General features: G+C 39.3%; 1 protein-coding gene across 4 annotated transcripts in view; it reads left to right on the top strand.

The window, feature by feature from the left end:
* tox2 (TOX high mobility group box family member 2) overlaps positions 1-24,576 on the top strand; it is a 112,993-nt gene that overhangs the window by 20,493 nt on the left and 67,924 nt on the right. The gene's annotated exons all lie outside the window — the stretch shown is intronic.

The following is a 24,576-nucleotide window of genomic DNA, read 5'->3' on the forward strand; positions in this document are numbered from 1 at the left end:
ATTAGTACTAATCACTAGTATATTTTGGCATGCTTGGTTATCAACACCTGTATGGACGAAAATTCAACCACATCATTGTGCGCATAATAACTTTTTTAGAAATGATTATTCGCCTTTGCCTTTAAAAGAAGCCTTCCGTGTTTGGTTAAAGTTTGATTAATATATTAGCTTTTGTGTTTACATTAGCACTGATAAGAAGTGCTGGAAAAATTAACTGCGTTGTACGCACGATTCAGTAGTAAAAGAAGCGTTTATTGAACAACTTGAAGTGCTAACACCTGTCATGGATTATCTATCTCTGAAAACATGCTCTTTGAAAGAAAGGAAAGAAAATACTGTATCTGCAGTTGTGCGTTTTGGATTTTCCAATTCCTTCTTGAATTATGTGGTTATTGATATCCTGTTGATATTGGGCCTATTGTAAAGAGAGAAGCTTTTTACTCTTGCACTCTGTCCATGGTGGACACCATTGCAGATTCTTTTCCTTGCAGCAAAATGTTTGGCGTCTACAAGTGAGAAATGTACATAAAGACCTACTTAATAGTCCAAGGTTACAAGGTGCAAGTAATGAGCCAAGTTTCTTTTACTGCGGTGGTCAAGGTAAAACTTGTGTAAACATTTACCAGTAACTACTGAGCAGAACTAGAAGAAGGCAGTATACCGCCAGCCATTCACATTGGTTTGCTTGCCTTAGCACCTGGAAGAAAGCCAGCAGGCAGTTAGCTTTTGCTGATGACAAAGTGAAACATTATAGCTCAGTACAATATTTGAATTGTTAATCTATCCTGTTCGTGCACACAGTCACCTGTATGTATACATGTCCAACACATGCGGTTAGCTGCCCGTGGACGCACTCGTCTACACCAACACTCACATACTTGGAGAGAGATTTGAATTACAATGCGCGAATGGTTTACAAGGATTGCAGTTATTCCTCAACTCCTTACTCACTGGGACATCAACATCAGTCTTTAAAATCCAAATGAAGTGTTCGTAGTTATAGCTCGATTTTGTTTCACACGTTAATTTAGTCTATCGCTAGAAGCAGACTTCAGATAGAAGTACTTTTGTAGTCTTTTTGTGATTTTGAAAAAGTTGTATAATTGTGTGTGTGTGTGCGGTTAGCTAAACACATATACTGTAGGCAGACACAGAGTAGCTGCAGATGTGCTATCTACTGAAGATCACAGTAGGACCTTGTTGTTTCTGACTGAGGCTGCGTCCCAGCTCTTGTAGTATTAACACAATGAACTGTATTGGTTATCATGATTCAGCAAGCGTAGAGGCTGTTGGCCCGGCAAGGAGCAGGTTTGAGTTTCAAGGACAGAATCATATAACATTGTCATTACTAAAGTAACAGCTGTGACTATGATGTAAAGCGACACATTATCTGCACTGTACTCCTGCTTCTACACGTAACTGTTGAATAATGATACAGGATCTTTATTAGACATTTTTGGGCAATAGTTCATCTTACTGGCGCCTTGAATTCACAAGTATGGAGTTGACCTGCTGGAGTGGCTCAGTATTAGAAGCACCGCAGCTGTTTAATGCCACTTCAATCAGCAAGTGAGGAAGCTGATTTCGTTTTTTCTTAAAGTCAGATTCACAAGACAGTTAGTCATTGCTGTTGATATTTTTTTTAATTTTTCCATGGTAAATTGCAAACATATATATATATATATATATATATATATATATATATATATATATATATATATATGTGTATATATATATATATATATATACATATATATATATATATATATATATATATATATATATACATATATATGTATATATATATATATATACATATATATATGTATATATATATATATATATATATATACATATATACAGCTTGTTTGACAATCACTCGTGTAATTATGCATTACAGTACAGTATTAAATACACCAACCAGGAAGTGCACATAATACAAAGTGGGACAGTTCACATATAAAAAAGTGTATGGCTTCCTGTTCTAGTGGTGTAAAGTCAAATCTATTTCTGAGGGTGACTGTTAAGCTTTGTGTGAATGACTGTAAATTGTGTGCACACACACTGATCAGATCTCTACTCTATTTTTCTACTTTTGTTTTTAGAAATCAGAAGCAGAGGAAGGAAAGCTTGTTAATGTAATGCTTTAATTCAGGGGCAGGTTGTTAAAACAGATGCAATAAAACATTCCTGCAGCACAGATTACCTTCGGGAAGGTTACAGCGCTCAGTTTTTGTTAAATTATGTTACACGAGCTAACTCCCAGGAACCTCATCATAGGTGTTTCCATTATTTGGCCTTTTCTTCTGTGTTATAAATGGGATGGGCAGAATACAGTGTAGTCAGTATATATAGCTAGCACTGCAAACTAAATAGTGTAGTCACTGTGTTAAATCAACACCTCTTTAAAACAACTGTAAGGACTAAAACTGAGCACTGTAATCTGAAGGTAGGATTTATTGCATGACTGATGACTACATTAGTGCTAACAAACTGACAAGAGAATGTAAGCATCACCCAAATATTTAATCAGAAGGTTATGCTTTAGTTTTCAGTCAAGTTCACGCTCGAAAACCAAAAGGATAAAGATATTCTTTAAAACCGTTATGATGATTCTCTGCAATTCATTGTAAAAACAACCTGTGCGCCCGTATTTCAGAACAATGCAAAGAACAACACATGAGAAAAGCATCGATTTGTGTTTTGTTAAGAACCCCACGGCTCTGTTGCTCTTCTCAACTCCATCCAACTTGCATTGTCCTGCACTTGCACAATCACTGTGAGTCATCTTTACTTTTCGCCCAAGATTTCTCCTAATCTTTTTGAAGCCTCTCTGTATCTTTCCTCGCTGAGTGGGAGGCTTGTTTGTTCAGCGTACACTCAGCTGTGTATACCAGCGCTGAAGGCCACTTCTTCGCAAATGCCTGTTTTAGTGGGAGACTATTTGTCAAATGCATTATGACTTGTGCATACCCCGAGGCAGAATCACTCCGGTGAAATGAAGTTGGATAGATTACTGTAGATGTTCCACTTTCCCCTCATCCCTTTTCCCTCTAACAACACAGTGCCCAAGAGGGAGCCTCTCGTGTAATTATACTGTAGTTACACTGTAGGTTTATAATTCGATGGTTTGCAGATGTTACTCTTTACATAGTTGCAGTCTGTTCCAACTCACTATCACTTATTTAGAGATTTTATTTAGGACTAAATGCGTGCACGTGTGCGTATATTTGCATGCGTGCAAAGTGCAAATCTAATTGCTAAAACACTTTGAGGTGAGCTGTATGTATGAAACAGGTTTTAAGGTATACCTCATTTATACATTTATCCTATGTTTAATCTTATGCCCTATTTTATATCACTACACGAGCACACATTACCATTAGCTGACATTCATCCACTCGAAAAGCAATGAGGCCAGCTTTTGCAGAGCACGTACCACCCCTTTTTTAAGTGGTCCGTTCCATTTCCAGCGCTATCCAAATCACTGTATTAGTCACAGGATACTTCAAAGTATGGACAGGCAAAAATATTTTCCATTTGAATTCTCAGAATGTGATTTTTTTCCCCCCTCTTGAAAACATGACAGTAATAGAAACAGAAATAAGAAGAGTTATTTCAGCAGTACCTCATTCTGTACACAGAGCGAAGTTAATTACATGGAGGCAAGCATTCTTGGGTCGACAGCATGGACTTGGGGTTTTTCATTGTGCCCATTCATAACATTCTGCTGACTGGCCAGTCCGAGTTGCAATATCCCAACTATTCTCACTGGGAAAATGTTAACCCATGCATGGCTCGCATGCACACCAGAGGGAAAAATGCAGTCTGTGCTGGAACTACCGTGGCGAGTTTGCTGTTAAAATGCAGTTACTGGCAGTCGGCACATGGAATTAAGACTATGTTTTGGATTTAAAAATCACTAAACCGTCTTCATTGTAAACTTCTCTTGTTTTATTTTTAATTTTTTTATTTTTTGGTCTAACCACTTCCTGGCTGTATTCATAATGAAGTCTTTCTGTCTCCCCACATCCCAACCCCCCACCCCCCTCGCTGTGTCTAACTTCTTCTCTCATTTACCTTCCCAGCAGCAATGTCAAAAGGTTATGGAGGGAAGCTGGATCGCCTGGGGCTGATTGTGTCTTTGAGTTAATGATAAGTAGCTACAGTGTTATTCTCTGGAGCAGTGGGGCTTAGATTGCGTTGTGTGCGCGGACTGTTACAGTAGGAGTGTGAGGGTTTTGTTTTGAAACACAATAAAGCGAGATAGAGGTACGACTGCATTTTTCATCTGACTTAAATCCAAAAGTGTGTTACACGCAGAACCCAAGCTTCCTCGTTTGGCTTCATGTCTGTTTAGCTATGTTTCTATGTTACAGTATCGTTGCATCACAAGAAAAAGCCCCAATCTCGCCACATCAGTGATACTGTAGTTTCTATGCTATAGCTGTATCTGCCTTGGATTTCATGGGGTATTTTAAGGACAGCTATTGTCTGTACTGAGAGCAAATAAGGGGATACAGCTATCCATTACAGGGATTTACCACGATGGACTCGAGTTTAACCTACAAGATAGAGAAGTCAACCAGACTCTACAGCACTCCGGTGCTCTGTACTTTATAATCTAGACCAGACATGACTCAGAGCTACTAGAGGTGTTAAGAGGGTCATAAGTCATGTATGGCTGAAAATAGATTCTATAGTTTATCCTGCCTCGTTATCTACTTAATCACCGAGGTCCATAGAAACAGGCTATTTATGTTAATGATTGATTATATTACCAAGAATTGAATCATGACAGTGTATTTTTTAAACTCCTCCCAATATACTTTAGAGATATACTATTGCATTTCGAGTCATTTCTGCGCTGTTATCAGCCTGTAATCTATCATTCAGTAAGTTTATCACCAGACTGCTTTTAGACTGAGGCTGATATTAAGTTTTCAGCCTGGGTGACGTGCATGACAAGCTGTAAGTTACTGCGAAACACAGCCGCATCGTAAGGTGTCAGAGTAATTTCAATCTTGACGTTGATTAAGAAGTGAATCGGCCGAGCCCCGGTTCAACTCGTGGCCCTCATTAAATCACATTAACCCTAATTATCGTCACAGCCCCTTGAAACCAAAATACAACAGTCAGGCTTGACTCTTGGCTCCTCAGCTGGCTGTCGGGTGTGCGCATCATGCACTTGTGACTTGTGTAAAGTCAAGTCCAGTGTGGCAAGGCATTTTAAACTGTCTTCACCTCAGGAGGCCACTGGTTTCTCAGTAGCAATTGCCTTGACTGGCTGTCTCTCCCCCCTTTATCACCTCCCTCCTGCAGCCCAGTTTCCTTGTGCTGTTTTATATTCACTTCTTGATTGGTTGGGGGATGGGTGGTGGAATAGCATTTGAGAGGTTAGCTGGTTAGTGAAGGGAGGGGGGAAGAAGGTTGGTGTGTGCATAAAGAAAGAGAAGGGTCTGTAGGTGGAGGGAAACTGGAGAGAGATTTTTAGGGGTACTTTATTTTTCAGCTCGCCATTGAGTCTGTAATGTCATTCAACGATGTGGAAACCAAAATGAGCCTTGCCACCAGATGTGTTCCAGTCCAGATAGCGACTTGAAAGACAGACGTTTATTGTTTTAGTGCATTTGGTGTGGTTCAAACCCAAACTGCATGAAATGCTGATTGATGGATTTCACTAAAGAATGTGTGTGCATGTGCGCGCGTGCGTGTGTGCGAGAGAGGGAAGCAAAAAGAGGGAGAAAGATCTCCTTTATCTGATTTATTTAACTATTTCTGTGCCCTGTTCTTTGCTCACTGTGCTGACGGGAAGGGAAAGCTGACAGTATTTCAGTGTGCTACAGTAGCATTTCAGAGCAGATTCATCTGCTTTCCATCAGCACTGCAGAAAAAGAAATACAACCCTTGATTCATTCTTTGTTGAACTTGAAGGCTCATTCTTTAAGTCGAGTTGCACTTTTATGTCGGTTGAGTGAGGTCTCTGTATTTCTGTAGACAAAACAAATGTAACATGCTTCAGCAGAGATAAGTATGGCAAACATAGCAGTGAGTGTCATAAAAGCTGTTGCGTACAAGGCTTTTTTTTATTATAAAAATGAGCCAATAGTAACTTTTGATCTCTTGCTGTGCAAATGTATGTTTTTGGTTCGCCAATAGCAACAGCCAAACTTGTTGCTGACATTTAGCAGCATCCACATGCATGTGGTTTAGACTTCGGGTCAGGAAGTGCGTAGTTCAGTTTTTCGTTGCTACAGTTTTAGAATCCCAACTGTGAATAGCATGTTCCTAATTATCATACAATAAAATTTGGGTTGTTCCCATTGTTTTATGATTAAGGAATCAGCATGCCAACATGGATGCAACAAAGACAAAACATTTTCATTGTGCTGAAATGCTACAATTCCCCCAGCAAGAAAGCTGATCTTCATTAGGATAATTGCTTCATTTCATTCATAAACAAATAGACCACAAAGTGATTATTCTAGATGCTGGAGATTATGAGCACAGTTATTGGACTTGGCAGATTTGTGTAAAGCAGGCTTTGGTACATAAATCAGTGTAACCATTGTACGAGAAAACCATATCAACATTTCAAATAAGCACAGACGGATCTCATCATCTCTCACTTTCACACTCGCCACTCTCCAAACGTCTTAGAGTTCATCCGCTAATTTGTTTTTCATTTCATCTCTATAGGAATGTTGTGTTATAGCATATGTTTTGGTGCTGTCGTAACGTTTTGCCAGTAAAGGCTGCAGCTGAAATGGTGGAAGACTAAGGTTGATGGGCAGGAAATGAAACACTAAGGAGAGGAAAGAGTGAAAGGAGAACAGGTAGGAGCGATTTGGGGGATCTTGAGAGGTCAGATTGTGCAAATTATGACAGAACAGGTCTAGATGTGGTGTTTCTAACATCCTTAGTTTAGTCTGTTAAGGCTCCAAATCAATTTAATGGATTGATTAGATTTTTTTTCTTGCCTTTTTTGTTAGATGGTAAATTATCACTGTTGACTCAGTGCTGGTTTTAATAAAGGTTTGTTGTATTAATGGAGACAGGAACAGGAAAGTCAGGAAGAATGTACTTGTTAGAGTTGGCCAATGGTTTATTCGTTGGCGTTATAGTCCTCATTTCTCCTTCTGATGGGTGTTTCTTTAGAAAAGGTCAGCAAGGATGGCATGATCCAACAGATTCCATAGGCTAAATGTATAAAAACACTTATAAACAGAGTGTCAAAGAATGCAGCTGTCAGGTTCGCAAGCCTGGGCAAACACGAACAGTTGTCTTAGCTTCCTGAGGCATGTCCTGTGCAAACAGAACTAGAGACGGCTGGTTCAGGTCCACGCTCAAAGACCACAGGCCCACTGAGAGACACTCAAAGACATACACTCTCTTGCAAGTAGACGTTCTTGCACGCAGTCACATCACACAAATAAACACAAGTGCAAATGTGAGCTCATAGACCACAGAAATGTGTTGTTATGTAGCAACATTTCAAGCCACAGATCACTGTAACTGATACTATGAGCAGCTTAGCATTAGCAGCTGATGTGCGATCACTGTTATTATTAATTTTAAATGATTTGTAGTAAAATGTATCCAAAAGACAGTTTTTTTAAAAAAATTTGTTTTTAAAAACCTTTGACTTGTCAGTAAATCATTACTGAGTCACTTATGGGTTGCACCGGAAGTTAGTCGGCTGGTTAGACCACCAGCGATTGGTCGTCCACCATGTGCCATTTGTTTCTGTGCCTCCCTGAGCCAAGTGTGTGTGAGATTCCCCTCCCTATCACTACAAACCCACAGTGCCCCCAAGGCCTCTTTTTGCCTCTGTCTTGTAAACCACCTCTGGCACTTTTGGGCTTTGTTCGTAATGTTTTCATTGTAGTATTGCCTCACTTTCCAGGAATTATATTCTCTGTGTGTTGATAGCCAGACTTTGCTACCCAATCATTTTCAGTGACAATTTTATGTAGTAAAAACACTTAATCTTACACAGGAGCCACCCTGTAGTAAAATGCAGATGCGAATGCATTTCTCAAGTAGTGCCAAGTCTTATTTGGCATCGCTTATACACTTGCTTTTAATATATGTACTATATAATCGATGAAATAAATAGATAACAGATTTACATTTATGAAAGTTTTTTTTAACCTTAGCTTATTTGTGATCTACGGTAGCTGTTTATGTCTGAGTACTCTGATGTGTTGGTGCAGCTGAGACGTGAGTGTGTTCACAGTGCAAACGCGGCATTGCTGGCACTCCTGGTTTCACTTAATCTTTGACACAAAGGCACTTGCTTGTGGCTGGGATCTCAGACAGATTTAGTGACAGAGAAAGCGAGCTAAGGAGAGAGAGAGAGACCTCTGGTTAAGTGAGCGTAGATATCATTAAAAAAAATTGCTTAAATTACTTTATATTTATTATTTGAGTATCTCCATTCACAGCAAATGGAAAATATGTTTCTATTTGTTATTTATGTAATTCTTGAAGATTGCTGGCAATTATTTGACACACTAAGGAAAACATAGCATAGCAGGTCTGATACCATGCCAGGTACTTTGGTCACCTCAGGATCTTTTTCTCAGTTGTAGAGCACACAGACATCTGCAGATACCGCCAGTGTGAGGATTTATTTGCCTGGTATTTTGTAATTACCCAGGGGGTAGAATAGAAAACATCTCTGAGATTATAGTTTCTCTAAGCATTCAAAAAAGAAAAAAACATGATAATAATAAAAAAATAATTCCCAAGAGACTTTAAATAATTTGCCAGTAAGCTCTTTTAAAGCATCTTTTGATGTTTAATCAAGGGCCGAAACATTAATTGGAAATGTTTTCACCATCAACAAAAACTATCTGAAACATTTTAAAAAGCAAAAAATATCTGAATCCAAATCGTCCTGTTATCTCGAGTTGTATTTGTAATTACTGTTGTTGTGTTGTTTTTGTTGTTTAACTTTACCTCTTGGCACCGTAGGCTGTTGTTTACAAAAACTTGCATCCTTAGATGCAGAATTATTGCATCCTGATAAGTAATTAATGAAAAAAAGAGTCTTTTTGAATCTGGCTGGAGGAATTTATCCAAAATGGAAATAGCCACCTCTCGTCGTGCTTTCCCCAGGATATGCTGACACCATTCACGGGTTAATCGCCGTGTTTTTGGCAGGAGGAAGGTGTCAGTTCTTTTAGGTATACACCATCTAGTGTTCTTTTAATTGACTTCAGGAGAAACTGTATCAAGACGTGCTGATGAAGTTACAAATTGGCTAAAGCGTCTGGTTCTGAGCGCCAGATCTCCTTGTTCCTTTCGGTTTGGTTTGTTGTACTTTCTGCTGCTCAGCATAATGACGAGGGTGGAAGAGTGGAAGATTTCAATTACTCCAAGAAAGTCAAGGAGGCTGTTGAAGTTTGAAAAATACAACGTGAGCTGGTTGCTCTGTGGAGATTGTGCCCATTTGGAATGTAATTAAATTGGTTTGGCTGCTCGCCAGTGAAAAAAATACATTTCTTTTTTTTTTTTTCTGTTTGCAAATGAAAATGTATAGAGTGTTTTGCTGAAAAATACCTGGAGGGAACAGTAAGCTGTTGAATATTTGTAATACAGCTTGCATTGTGCAGTTGAAATGAGTTTTGAGATGAGTTATCCGTTGTGGTTTCCCCTTTGACATTTCAAAGGTATGCAGCTTTTGAACCATGGATTTACTGTAATCTATTTTTTTCTATTATTGATGTGTGGTTGAGTTATAAAGTGTAGATTGGCTTCTCTGCCATTTCCCTGGCTTTGCCATATCAGAAACCACAAGGCCACTGAGCAGCAGCAGACTTTGTAATAATGTTTTATATATATGGTGACATGTGAAGCAGAGTTGTTGGTCCCAGTCAACACAGGACACTGTGCAAAACCGGTGTTTACTTTAGACAAACACTCCGAGTAGGCTTCACAAAATAATCAGTCTGTGGTGAAAGAGATATTTCCGAATTGCATAATTTGAACACGATAAGCACATAAATATGCTGTGAAATTGAGGAACTGCAATTTTTTGGCAAATATAATAAACCATAAATGTTATGATAGCAAATGTTCTCACATAATTTACCGCCCCAGTCTACACTAGACATTACTCCGTTTGTGAAAAACAAGTTTTTCAGGTTTTTAATAATTTGAATCTTTAACGAGTAACTGAGTGAAAAAGAGAAACTGCGATAACCGTGTTATCATTTCTCCTCCTTTAGTGTTACGAAGAGCAAAAGCAATTGACATTCGAGATTGTTTTAGCACTCGCGGTGTGCAACATGATCTTCCACCTCTTCAAATGACCGCAAAAGCAGCATAAACCTCAAAGATAAAAATAAAAAAATGATTGGTACGTGCGCTGTTAGCGTTCAAGAGGAAAAGAGAGAGAGGAAGGGAGGGAGCGTCAGAGCGAAGAGCCACAAGGAGAGTGTGAGCTGTTAGGTTGTTGTGTGTTTGTTGTGGAGTATTATAAAAATCCAGCCGCTTCTGATCCACTGTTCCCTGATCTGCAAATGGATCGAGCTGCCCAGCGGAGCCATTCTTACAAAATCAGCCTGACATGGCGTTATAATAGCTTTTTCTTGTACGTGTTCTGTCAAATCAACTTAGCTTCTTTGGGTGCTATTTTAGTGGTCACAGAGTCCTTTTTTTTTTGTTGCAGCTTATCCCCAGAGAGCCCATGGAAATATACTCATATGTCCAATGCCATAATGCCATCGTTTTAGCACTATGACACTTTTGGAAAGTGTACTTTGAAACCAGATCTGTGAAGCGAGGCAGAGAGGTGCTGAGCTGATGAGCTAATTAGTGGGGTCTACCACTGTTGTGCTAATGGCTCTTGCTCATGCATGTGTGTATGTGCTCAGGCTGTTTTTTTTAAGGCTTAATCCAGCATGCACACGACAAAGCCTGCTAAGTGAATCAAACGGTTGGGTATCAGTGGAAACAAGGCTCCTCAATGGAACTGCAAAGATAGAGCAAATGGGCACAGATATGCCAATACACCTTCAGGGCATTGACTCTTTGCCATAATGCTTTCACATGCCTCTGAATGCAAAGGCTTTTTGTTGTTGTTGTTGTCTTAGATACATTTCTGGGAAAACATGTATTTGTGTGTGTGTGTTTGAGAAAATCTGGACTCAGGAACATACTGTAAGCTATAAAATGTAGGTTTCTACTGTTGCAGCCCTGCGATTGTGCAATCAACTACAAAACAAACACGTTCTAGAGAGGAAGCGATTGAAAGATAAATCTTTATCTGGCAGGCAGAGAACAAAAAGAGCTCGTTGAGCAATTTTGTAAACTTACACTGAATAAAAATAATAAAATAAGTGGACCTGGACAGCACATTGTCACATATAAACATGCGAGCAAGAGGAGGCAGTTCCTTTTCCCAAGCATGCACGTGCTGACGTGACACCAGCTCTCACTTTCATTTGTGCTTATGCACCTGCTGACACTCACTGTTATTTTCATGATAGTCGTTGTTCTGCATGTTCTTACCACAGTGTGATTGCACACTAAGCAACATGTTTCTAAAACTATATAGAAAAGCACTTGTCAAGACAGCTCAGAGTGAGAATTTCTGGGGATTTGTTTGCTTTTCAAACGCTAAAATTCACTTCGTTAAAAGGAAAAGCTGCAGGTAAAGTTGTTATTTATGTTACTGCATTGTTCAATACTCAAAGCTGGACAATGGATAGGAGACCACACATCATCTGTAGCTATAAATACATTTGTTTTATATAACTAAAAGGAAACTAAAGATAGCCCTCGCAAAACAAAACCAACAGAGGCCAGGAAGGCTGACTGCCACCAAGTAATGTCGCGCAGTTCAACTGAGTGAACTCCACCCACCACCTTGCTTAAGCAATCGCACAATCAACAGATAATAAACGGCTAATACTTCTGATGACTGAGTAGTAGTTACATTGCTGGATTTATCCTCTTAAATCTGAGGTTTTGGTGATTTTCTTAGTTATCTCACTGTGTTTTAGTTTCCCAAAACCAAAAGTAAAAGTACAAATGAGCATCAATAACAAAGTTAATTAAGTGTAATGTTGTATTGTTGATATGGTTATATAATATTGGTGCATTTAATATAATCTTTTATAAATAAAATCCCTCTTGCAAAGGTTTCCAACTGAATGAAAAGGACAACTGAATTGCACTGGAAGCAGGATTAGAACCACATGCAAAAAATTCACAAACTATCCAGTAATCTGTGAGAAACACTAGATTCAAGCCTGCTTGTGTGCTGTTTGCATTTAGATGATCCCCCATTCCTGACATCCTTTCATAATTAAATGAAATTTTCCCTAGTCCTTCAGCTTTATTTAGTGTATTTGGCAACTGCAGTCATTAAGCTGCACAAACATACCAAAGCAACAAAGCAACACGAAGAGTAAGCGGGTGTCATGTATGGCATAGAGGCGACAAATAAGCTAATTGGGGATTAACGGTTAATGACTGAACGAGGGAAGACAAGTGCCGAACCCCGTTTTGTGCCAAAGTCTGCAGTGATGTTTTTTTTCTTCCTGGCTCTGTTCACCTCACCTGCCATGCTTTTGTTCCCATTCCTCTGCATTATCATCCTCTCAGTCCCACTTAGCCGGATTTCTTTTCTCTCCACTCTCTCATTTTGGTCTCTCTCTGTCTCTCTCGAGCTGATTCTCGTCCTGTATTAGTTGCAAATGCAGAACTAAGTAGCTGTGACAACATTCTCAGATGCTCCAGCTGTCACAGATTTATTGAGTTATTAAAGTAATGTACTGTGATTAAAAATGCTAATTTCCCCTGAATCGTATGCCAGCTTACATATTTTTTTTTTCAATAGCTGATTTAATTACATGGAAAATGAAACAAGGGTTGATGATTCAATCTTTGCAGCCAATTGCCTCGCCGCACAAAAATGAATTACCTCATGATACAGAATTATTGTTCGAGCTACAAAAAGTGAAACGACAGTGGAATTGTATACATAATCAGAGCTTTTTGGCGTTGCGTTGTGCATGCTGTGGCGAGCAAATGCTCATATTATGCTCATATTTGAACCATCAAATATATTAGGTTAGCTAGCATTTTGCTTATACAGTATATAATCTCAGCAATCTTACCTCAGGCCACAATATGAAAGCAAAGCTTTGAAATGAGTAAAAAAAACCGGATCCATTAAAATCCTTATCTCAATGCTCAAGTGCGCTCAGTGCATGTTGGATAGTTCTGGTTTTTATATTTAAAGCATGGATTTTAAATAACGAGAGAAAAAAGTTTCTCCGACCAATATTATTTGAATTGTGTCCTCGTCTATTCGGAATAATTTCCTTTCCCCTGGGGGGTTTGTTCAGAGTGCTTTCCTTGGCTCATTTTGGCCTCTCATTATGCATTCATGTATTCGTTTATATAATGCGGCACGCTGCAGCTTCATTGGACGAATCTCAGTTGTTTTGGACACCATCGTGTATGATACACGAATAGTAACATTTCTTTTTAACTGGGTGTTCTTTAGTTTTACTTCCCACAGTCTATTTCTCCTGCTTAAGTGATTTTGCAAATTATACAAGACCTCTTTTAAACATCACCAGATTGAATCAGCTACTGAAAAAGTAATTTTCATTTAAATAATGAGATAGAACTTCTCCCTTGATCGCTTGATCTTTGCAGAAAACTTTTGCTGAGCAGCGGATCGCACTGTGCCCTTATTCCAGTCTTGGAAAATCTTTGCGAGATGGGCCAAACGGCATCATAAATTTTTTTTTGAATCGCTTCCAAATTTTCAGTCATCTGTGTCATTACCGCTTCATATCCCCTCGCCTCTGAATAGTACCTACTGTATAGGTGAGCTTGTCAAATATCCATGATCATGTCACATGTCTTTTCCACTCTGGAAAGGATTGGGTTGTATGTGGAGTTCAGTGGAGTGAGTGGCTCCAGCCCTCCAGATGTCCTAGACATAACAGAAGCTTGTCAGCTCTGTAGCTGGGCTCTAAATGGGTCACTCTCCTTGATATCACACAGCTACTTCACAATGACCCCACTGTTCGCCTGATATTACAGCACACCAGGTGGCTCACTACGAAAGTCATGGCTAGACAAATATGGACATGCAAAAATCCTAATATCTGACTGCTGATTTCCGAATTAAGGTATGAACATGACCTTTATTCTTGCACCTTCAGATGATAGAAACCTTTATGCATGTTTCGTTTCATTTCCCCGTCTTCCAGCATTGTGTGCATGGCTGTATATAAGATTACATACGGGGAGCTCTGCAGAGCAGAGGAGGCAGTAACTAAACTGAGGGTGAAAGAGAGAGGGTTGGGTGCATGGCAGTTCAGTGATTTCTGATTTATGGTTTGATTACAGTCTTTCCATCCTGCTGAAGACTGGCTGTATTTGCCTGCATCACGTGAACTTTTTCCTCACATGGCCTAGTCATGCAGCAAGCTCTGGCTCATTCTGCTTCTTGTCAAAATGAAACATACATATGCACGTATAGACTCACATCTGTGGGATGGCATTAAGCCACACGCAGACGCGCACACGCACGCACATTCACACACAATGATGGCGAGATAAAAATGGAGAATTGCTCTTTTAGTCAGCTGAGCAGTCTTCCCTCCTGCAGCCTGGCAACCATTCAATACAATTTATCTCTTACTGGGAAATAATATTGGTATTCACACATGCAGCCAGTAAAGGGACAAAAAACAAGCAGTACAATAAGACGGTGTGATTTGAGCACAGGTGTCCACCGTCTTGGATTCATGATATCCCACTCAACTGAATGAAAATCAGCATATTTATTGCTGCAGATATGAATGAGGAGCCAAACTCTCTTCATCTAGAATGTCAGCGCCACTGTTTGTAAGGAGAGTAGCCTTGAAAATCAGACAATGGGCCTTTTTTTTCACCTGTAGCTGGCTGGATATTCTTTACTGAGAGCTGCATTCCATTAATAGTAGTGATCAGACCTTGGTGAGAAAGAAACACAGTAGCTAAGTGTGCTCCCTTTAGGTGCCATTAGTGTTTTTAACCAGCATCGATCCACCTGCATTTCCACTATGTTGGTGTATGAATAGGATGAAAGCTCCTGTGAAAGAGCCAGCCACTGATATCATGTCTCCCCGGGCGTTCATTAAACTGCCATTCATTCTTGTATTTTAGGTCATCTTACTTTGAATTCTCTTCCACTTCGCATTTTGTTCCATGGGCTGAAGTAGACCGTTTGACTTCATCTTGTCACGGTTATGAAACACTTCAATAAAGTGGGGAGCCACTATAAAACCTGTCTTGATTTATAGCTTTGGCAGGACAGTTTGATCTGTCACAATGTAGCATTGTCGTAGCGAAAGGTTAATAGCTGATCAGAGTTTCAATAAATAAGTTCTTTCGATAAAAGAGTCAGGAGAATGTGGAAATTTGCTGTGCACTTTTATGTTATTGCAAAGAACAGATAGGCTCACCTTATCTGGTCTGTAGGGTTTTTTTTTCTGTCTTATTGTAGGGTCTATACTTTATAGAGGTGGGAATCACCATACATCCCACGGTACAATATTATCACGATACTTAACGCACGATACGATATTATTGCAATTTTTTAAAATATTTTGCGATATTCATATTCTGTACATCAAGGTAAACTTTATCAATATTCATTTTATCTAATATCAAAGTCTCACACTCAGTCTTTCTCTCATTTCCGTTTTATTGTTGACAAACTGAACGGTTTGTATTACAGTCTAGTCCAACTTAACTGAATCAACCATCTGGTACAATTATAGCTATTCTGAACTATGCAGTTTATGAAAACTATGCAGCCCCTTCAGCAACTGAAGAATTTGAAAGTAAATTAAAACTAAATATAATTTTACATTAAATAAAAAAGTTTTAAACTTAATTAAAATGAAACATGTCTTAAATGAAAATAAGTAAACTGTCATGTTTATTGCTGCCAAAAAAACAAGTTAAACACATTTGGACAGTGAAGGAATGTCAGGATTCTTGCTCAGAAAAAAAACAACTTTTTTTGTAACAAAATATCGATTTCTGCTGTCCCTGTATCGATACATTATTAGCAAACAAAATATCACAATACTACACAGTATCGATTTTTCCCCCCACCCCTAATACTTTACAGTATAAAGTGCCTTGAGGCAACTATTGTTGGGATTTGGCACTAAAATCGAATTGAACTGAACTGAATTGAATCGAGAGACAACAGTTTGACTTTATTTATCAAAAGTCTAAAGCACCAAAGCTCCCGTGCGTTCGCCTTGGTATGCTACAGACAGCCTGACAGCAGAGTGGAACTGATTGTCTCTGGCAGCACTCAGAAAGATGTGAAATTAACACCTACTTAAAACAGGAAAAAAAAAGACCTATCAGAATGATGGTTGAGCGTGCAGCAGCTCCGGCTTCAGCAGGTACATTTGAATATGAACATCCCTGAATGAAAGGTTATGACCCATAAAGAGGGGGAACGATTTGAGCGAAGCGTGCTGAAGGGAGAAATGTCAGAGTGAGAATGGCAGGAAATATGTTAGTGACAAGGAAAAAGCTGCCCCTGGTATTCTAGAGCCCCAATGAGTAAAAATAGGGCATTGGGCAAGAAGGCAGGAAACCAGCAGAGCGAGGCCTCTAGTTGGAATTTCTTCTGGGGAGGAGAGATAAGAGACTTAACTCCCTCCTGTCTGGGCTGGCTGACTTTAACATGCGACATTTGATCACTGATCACTTATGTAGAGATGGACAGAGGAAGAAGAGATTGAAGAATTGAATAAATGATTCGAGCGCTGAGAGTGCTGTGAGCACTGTTTCGGTGCGCTTGCTGATGACTTGTCAGTTATTGAGCATTGACATGACATTTTAATTAGGTCAAGGCTCGTGATGGAAACCAAAGACCACGCTCGCACTTTCACGAGAGCTCTCTCACGCAAATGCACATTTATGTGCGCATATATACTTCACACACTCTCCTGCGCTCATAAACACACTTTGAGGTAATGGCTGAGGGGTGGAAAGTACCCTGTGCGAGAGGCTTGGGTTCCTCAGGTTGGAGAGTGGAAGTTAGACAATAAACAGTGGCCTTATCGTGCTTCGGGCAGAGCTTCCAACCTGATAGTTCCACATATGACTTCCAGCTATTAGAAACAAATATGACCTCTATACCACTTGTCTCAGCCCACTCGCTCCCATGAATAAGCAATTATTTTAGGACCCTCGGTGGTAACTTTGTCTCGGCGTTGAGATTTTAGACTGCCGCGTGCATTAGCCTCGGCCCCCGTGCTTCTTCACTGTCACTTAACCACACTGATCAGGCTGTTTTATTAGATTTCCCTGTAGTTACGTGACATCACTGACACAAGATTTATTAGGGTTTTTTTACAAATCAAATTCCCAGGCCTAGTGGAATGTGAGATTGATGGCCCAGAAAAGGCGAGACAACAAGGTCATTATCATATCATTGATTACAGTAATTTGTACATGGTGTGGCAGTTGTTCATCTGATAGGGCGTTCACTGACAACTACACAGTTGACAATGTGGCCACTTCTTATAAACTGTGGGTGGTTCAGGAGTTCCTGATCTCGTGCAGAAAGAAAAAAAAAGCCAGAACGTGGCAGGCATCTACGCAAGAAACTAATTATAGTATACAACAGCTCAACACTTAACATCAACAATGGAGGTCGTCTACATTTATTATTTGCTTTCGACTGTTTTATTCCTGTTCTGAGAGCAAAGAAACATAATTGTGGATAGAAGTGATCAACCTTGCATCGCTTATTTCCTCATGAAGTGTGTCTATTGAATTTGTATCTGTGAGGAGAAAAGGCAAATACATTTATCGAGCGTTTGATTTTCTCCCAGCCAACTGCTTTGACTCTTATTTTAGCTACTGATTTAAAAAAATTGAAATACTCATTGAGGATATTAATTCCCTTAGAAGACATGCGGCCGGAAATCCCGACCTTTAAGACGGTGGGAAAACAGAAGAAGAGTCGCTCTGTTTGAAACATGGCGTGGCATAATTAGAGTTTAAAGACACAAGTGGTTTCGTGTAAAAGAGAAAATGTGTTACATATGCGCCCTTATGTGTCCTTGTTGTGTCCAGTTACTGTCATATTGAGGACACAGCCTTCCTCCCAGCAAGCCTGCAGTGTGAGACAATAACCTAAATACCTGGCGGATTTCAGACTTTCATTCTTTCTTTTTCTTTACTTGACTCTATCTTTGTGATCCCTTTTTATTCTCACATTTTCTCCCCCCCACCTCCATCTCTCTCTCTTTCTCTCTCGCCGTCTCTCTCTCACTCTCTTCCTCCTTTTTTTTATGCACCCGCTTACCCACACTCCCTCATGGTCACTCTCTTAAGTGATTGCTACATTTCATCTCATGGTAAATCGGCCATCAGCCCAGTGAGCTATCATTATGCAAATGATGGGCAATTCAATTTCAGCTGGTCGGAGGGGGAATTTCTAATTAGGGTGAGGCACAGCACTCAAGATAGAGAGAAAGATGTAAAAGCAGAGGGAGACAGTGAGGTGGAGAGGTGCTGTAAATGGATCTCAAAGGTAAAGTGAGAGGTAGAAGAGAAAACCTAGAAATGAAGGAGCATCCATCCACAAAATCAACGCCTGCACTGCACATATAATCTTTAGTCAGCTATTAGTTGCTAGCATCTTTCTCCTCCTATTGTTTTTCCCCTTTTTTTGATCATTTCTCACCAGTTAATTTTAAAGTACTGGCTTCTCAGGTTAGAACATGTTTTCACTGTGGGATCCTCTCCGAACCTCATAATTTAAAAAAACACGATCTCTTAAATTTAGTTTAATCGCACCGATACTAAACTTTTTACGATTTCACATGGCGAAAGGGGGAAGGACAGTTAGTGCAAACTATAAATACTTATATTGACTGACTCATTTGCCACTTCGGTCATTGTAGTTGTCTCATACCTCATTTGTAGTCACACTTACGAAGCATTTAAGAGGTTTTTATACTCTAAAATATGAATCATGATCCCTTCCCTGATGCATTACAAGAATTTCTTCTCGTTGTGTGAAGTCAGGTTTCAAGTTCTGTCAGCGTGTGGTGTCGCCTCATGTGACTGATGCGGAGACTCATGCAGTTGATAGCGGGGGCAACCCTGCACTGCAATTAACAGATGTGAACTCTGTCTGTAAGATCACATTCAGACTATCAGTCGATGTGACAGTTTACTCAAATGCTTCACATGCAGACTGTTGGTTGACGTTACAACAAATGTATGTTTCCTAATCGACTAAAATGCAGGCTTTTGGTAGAGATTGCAATTTTCCAGTGTAGTAGTTCTACAAAACAAAGCCTTGACAACTCTTCCGAAGCAAGTTCAGACCGAATACTATATTTCATTTAGTCTAATAAATGCGAACTGGATGAGACAAACAGTTGTGAAGAAAAGCACAGAAAACACAAAAAGATGTACAGAGATTCTTTGATGCATTAGTGAGTAACATGACTTAGGTATCTCCAGACTTAACGTGATGACGACAATTAATGCATCTGCAGCATCTGCAACTCGGTTTGTTACATTTGACAAATAATGTTTCTTGATGTTGTGCTGCTGTCAGAGCGGACTGGTACTGTGCAGCGGATTTATTTTGATGGAGCGTCTCTTTTTCTTCCTATTGTTGTAATGAAGCATTGGGCTTGTCTGTTTTTGTTATTTATTCAGCAGCCCAGAGGGACAGCACGTTTCCTGCAGGGAGAAGAAGGAGAGAGAGAGAGAGGAAAAAACAGCCGGTCACAACTTTTTCATCACGATTAATTGAACGTGCTCAATTTACCTGCGTACGAGAGTTGTTTGCATTCTTTAGTAGTTTGTGTTTGCGCGTCAGAGCTAAGCAAACTGTCACTTCTGATTTGATAAATCTGTCGGATCAGTTTCTGTTTTGGCGCGTCGACATATATCTGAACATGTGTAGGTGTGTGCGTGTGTTGGTTGTGACACGCACGCTCGCGCGCGCACACGCACACACTCAGAACAGAGGATTCAGCTGAGATCAGCAGCTCACCCGGGCTGTCAAATATTCTGTCAGCACAGCCCAAGAATCACAATTGGACTCTTTGGGAGGCATTAATTCAAAGCACCGTAACAATGCTCTCTGAAACCAAATCAACTGCCTGTAGTCAGCATATCAACTCCCAACTAACTCTCTCTCTGTATCTCTCTATCTCCATCTCTCTCTCTCTTCTGGCTTGCGTTGCACTAACTTTCCCAGCTCTGTCTTTACAGCGACGCCTGTTTTATCCCCCAACCCTGCCCCAGTCGTTCCACGATGTGTGATTGAACTTCTAAATATGTTTCGGAAACCGAGTTTCCTACCGCAGATATTGTACTGTAACTACCTCTTGAGCTCAGACTATGTGAAAATGATGTTTCTAGATAAGAATGAGCAAAAAAACCCAAAACACTAATTAATTAAAAACTCTGCGTCTAAAGCTTTCTATCATTTCGAGCAGTGCTCTGCACTGTAGTTGCTGAGGTCATGGTTTGCAATAAACACATGTCGTTGTTGCTTTAGCCAGGTCAGTTACCACTCAACAAGAGCTTGCTATGTTTACATACATGAGAACAAAGCATGATGCAAATAAAAGACTGCAAGGTCTGACTACAGTAGTATTAACTACGAATGCTTTTAGCATTTGAAGGGTGAAATGACAGTTAGAGTAAGTCGAATTTAAAGTGTTTTTTGCATAAAATCCCAAAATATTCCTTCTAAAATCATATTATGCAAGTCACCCTACATTTGAGAAGCTGGAACAGGTTTAATAGAATAGAATTCAACTTTATTGTCATTGCACATGCACAGGTACAGGGCAACGAAATGCAGTTTGCATCCATCCAGAAGTGCTTTAGCCGTGATATAGATATATTACAATATATATTAGCAATAATATAGATATGTAAGTATATTACAGAAATGGGTCTATTATGGTATGTTATAATGTACACGGTATGAAGTATGTTATGAATATTCTATAACTATAAGTATGTACAGGGTGTAGTGAGTACAAGCTATGAACAGGGTATAAATATGAAATAAAAAAACTATACAGAATATGAGATATACAGTTATACAGAAATGTGAACTATGCAAGTTATAAACAGTTGTAGGATTAAAAATTATCGTATGTACAGAATGATTATTTACACAGAACTATACAGTAGTGCAGTTAAGATAAGTGAGATATGAAGAATTTTTTAAAGATTTTTTGAGCCAGTGCCACAGAGTTCAGTATTTATAGCCATAACTAACATAATATAGTTGGAAAATGATTGTGGGTTACTGTATTTCTTACAGTCTGATTGTTGAATCATGTCAGCACTACCTTTCATGACTTATTACAGCTATTGTAACAACATGCAGTATGTTTATAGTGGCAGTGCTGACAGCTCAGTATTGTTAATGGAAACTTTTTACAGTATATCACAGTTTTTCCCTTTGAGTTTAGTGAACTTTAAAGTCTGAGATTCGGGAGTATTTGCTCTCCTCAGCAATCCTAATTTATTAAAGAATCATTCTGCCCAGTGTCTGTTTGTGCTAAAGTAATCCAGCCTTTGCATGTTTCATTTGTAGAAAAAAAGAGAAATGACAAAATCCCTGTTTTTGTATTAGCTAAAGCTTCTCCCAGCCATCTGTTTTCCGCCTGTAACACGCTAGTTGTGTCCAGTGCACAGCAGAGGTGCTGCTTCTGCTTGTCATCCGTTGGTTGTAACTTGTATCGTTGTAACACTGTGGTTTTTTTTGTCCTCAGGAAACAGCCTTATAAAGATGAAGGGTTTTGGAAATAATCAAAAACAGAGGATAAAGGAAAATGAAAAGTTCCTTTTCTTCTCTTTGAATCAGAGAGGGCAAGGGCTCTGACTGCACTTTATTAATGCACTCCATCTCGCTCACTTCTGTGTCAGGCATAATACAAAGGGCAGGTGTGTGCGCGCACGCGTGTGTGTGTGTGTGTGTGTGTGCAATACCGTGAGAGACAAAATGACGGTGGAGAGAGTGAGCTAATTTTTCTATCATTAAGACTTATTGCAGTAGTTATCCTTTGCAAAGGGTGTAGTGTTATAACGTTCCTTGTGGCATCTTTGTAATTGCCTTTGATGTAAATGAGAGATATATATAGTTTAATGATGGCTTGTCCTGATTACCTTCACTTTAATTTTGAACGTAAGCTTTTTAGTCTTTTTAGACGATCCGTAACAAAAAGAAAACCCCAAAAAAAACAATCCTTGATCTCTGACTGAAGACTAAATTCTAAAACTTTTCTTTCTGCTGTGTGAAGAGTTAACTATGGCTTTAATCCACTCTGTAATCCAGTCAGTGGACTGTATGCAGTATCTAAGCTTGGGTACAATTTTAGATGCCTCTGTCGTATCTCCTATCTCACTTGAAAACATGCAGCCAAGCTCTACATTGTTGTTTCAGTAGATACAGAATCTACTTTCTGTCACGGCCCTCTATGCCTTGAGGTAGACACAAGAAGTCAGGAAAGCATGAGAAATGCGAACAGAAAAAAACAATACAAGAAAGAAACACAGTGTCATAAAAGTTTGAGAGAAGAGGGAAAAGCCAAATGCATAACCACAACTTTCGCAATTAGTTATAGTTCTCGCAACATTTTCAACTGTTCACCGGGCGAAACGGCGTGGCTGCAGTCACTCCGATCAAGGTTGGATTACAGTGAATTACCACGTTATTGAGAAACTGTGTGATTTCTGTCACCAGCAGCAGACGGCGTCTTGGCTTGAGCGTAGCTAGAAAACAGATACAAACATTACCTCCTCGTTGTCACTTTGCGCTAAACTTTTTCCGTGTTTAAAATCAGGAGCGTGCAGTTGCAAATTAACACGGCACGTTCATTTCGTAAAATGCTTGCAAACTGACTTGAAAATCAATGAAAGAGACATGGAGAGCTAAACGAATATACAGATTAATAGAGAGTTGAGAGATACACACACACAAACACGCACTACAACCCGTAAATTATGATCTGTGTTGACTAGTGGAACAAAAACTATTGGAGAAATGTAAACACAAGATGAGGCAACAAGACAAGACAAAGGGTGGAGGCAAAGTGAGGGGTGTAGGGGATCGGAAAGTGCAAAGCTATACTATCTATACTTGGCTTTTACTGGAAAGTACAAAGCAAGTATAGATATAATATGAAGGAAAAACTGTTAATTTTACTTATAATAATTATTTGGTTGAATTGTTATAACGCCATTTCTTCCCGGCGCAGCCTTAATCATACAAACTGACATGTTTACAGTAGGAATGAACATGTAGTCGCTGGAAAAGCTGCGGTCAGCTATAAACAGCCACAGCTTAAATGCTGCCGTTGGCTGGATATTCCCAATGGTGTGATCAGTAGTTTGAGAGGCAGCGTTGGCCTGAGGCAGGTAGCCCCCGGCTTCATGTCCTGGTTATGGTCGAGCTGTTTAAGCCTTAGTCGACATTAAAACATAAATGTCTTTCTGAGCGCAGAAAGACATAACAGTACTTAAATACAGCTAAATGGAGTTCAATGTTTACTGAAATATCTAAACCAAATTTATATTACGCGTTTATTAAATTTGAAACGGCTTTAAGCACAAGAAACATATAAATGCATTTTCTTTCAGCACATTATTATTATTATTATTTTTTGATATAGTTTTGTACACCCTTCTCTTTGAAATAAACAGCACTTACATGTCAGTGTTTTCAAGGTCTGCAGGCTGGAACTCACAGATGGTAGCAGAGAGACTGTGGATAAATTAACATCAAAAGATGTCAGTTAATCCTTTTCAAGTTCCCTGCAAAGAAAACTTAGTTACATAAAGTTGAGGAGTGGGAAGAAAAAAAAATCAAAGCAAGCTGTAATAATATTCTAGTAGGATTACAGAACATACAACCCCTCCAAATATAGATGTACTTTCAGCTTTTCCTTAAAAACGTAACGCAAACACTAGTAAGTGTTAGAATCACGGATCACGAACAAATGAGAAGAACCTGTAACATCTGTCCTCAAAATTATATCCCATACTGTGAAAAGTGTATGAAAGACAATGATTCATCACAATGCAATATGCAAACCGATGTTGCATCCTGCAGCTGGTTTTCTCTCAGACTCTTAAAAAAACCACTGAAAAAGTGATTCATACTCTGTTACTGAGTGTTCGACCACCACATCTATAAATCCGACTGATATTATGTTTATGCAACACAGCTGACAAGTTTTTAGTAGAGCATAAGAAATAGTCATTTTAAGGGTGTAAAGACTGATCGACTGTTTTGAACGAGTGTAATGTTTTCTATTATTGATCTTCTGATGTCAGTGTGCACCCATTGTTGAGTGCTTACTATACAAAGTGCTGTGTACAAGATATATCAGTAGAGAATGTGTGTACAGGCATGACAGTGTGTGTGTGTGTGTGCACACATACATTGCAAGTATTTTAAACCATAGATGAGTGATAGTGTTTCCTCATAAGCCTGTCTCGGCCTTGCATTCCTCTCATTGGTAGAGTCTGGTG

This window comes from Neolamprologus multifasciatus, chromosome 5 (genome assembly GCF_963576455.1).
Source record: "Neolamprologus multifasciatus chromosome 5, fNeoMul1.2, whole genome shotgun sequence".
In the NCBI taxonomy this organism is placed as follows: domain Eukaryota; kingdom Metazoa; phylum Chordata; class Actinopteri; order Cichliformes; family Cichlidae; genus Neolamprologus; species Neolamprologus multifasciatus.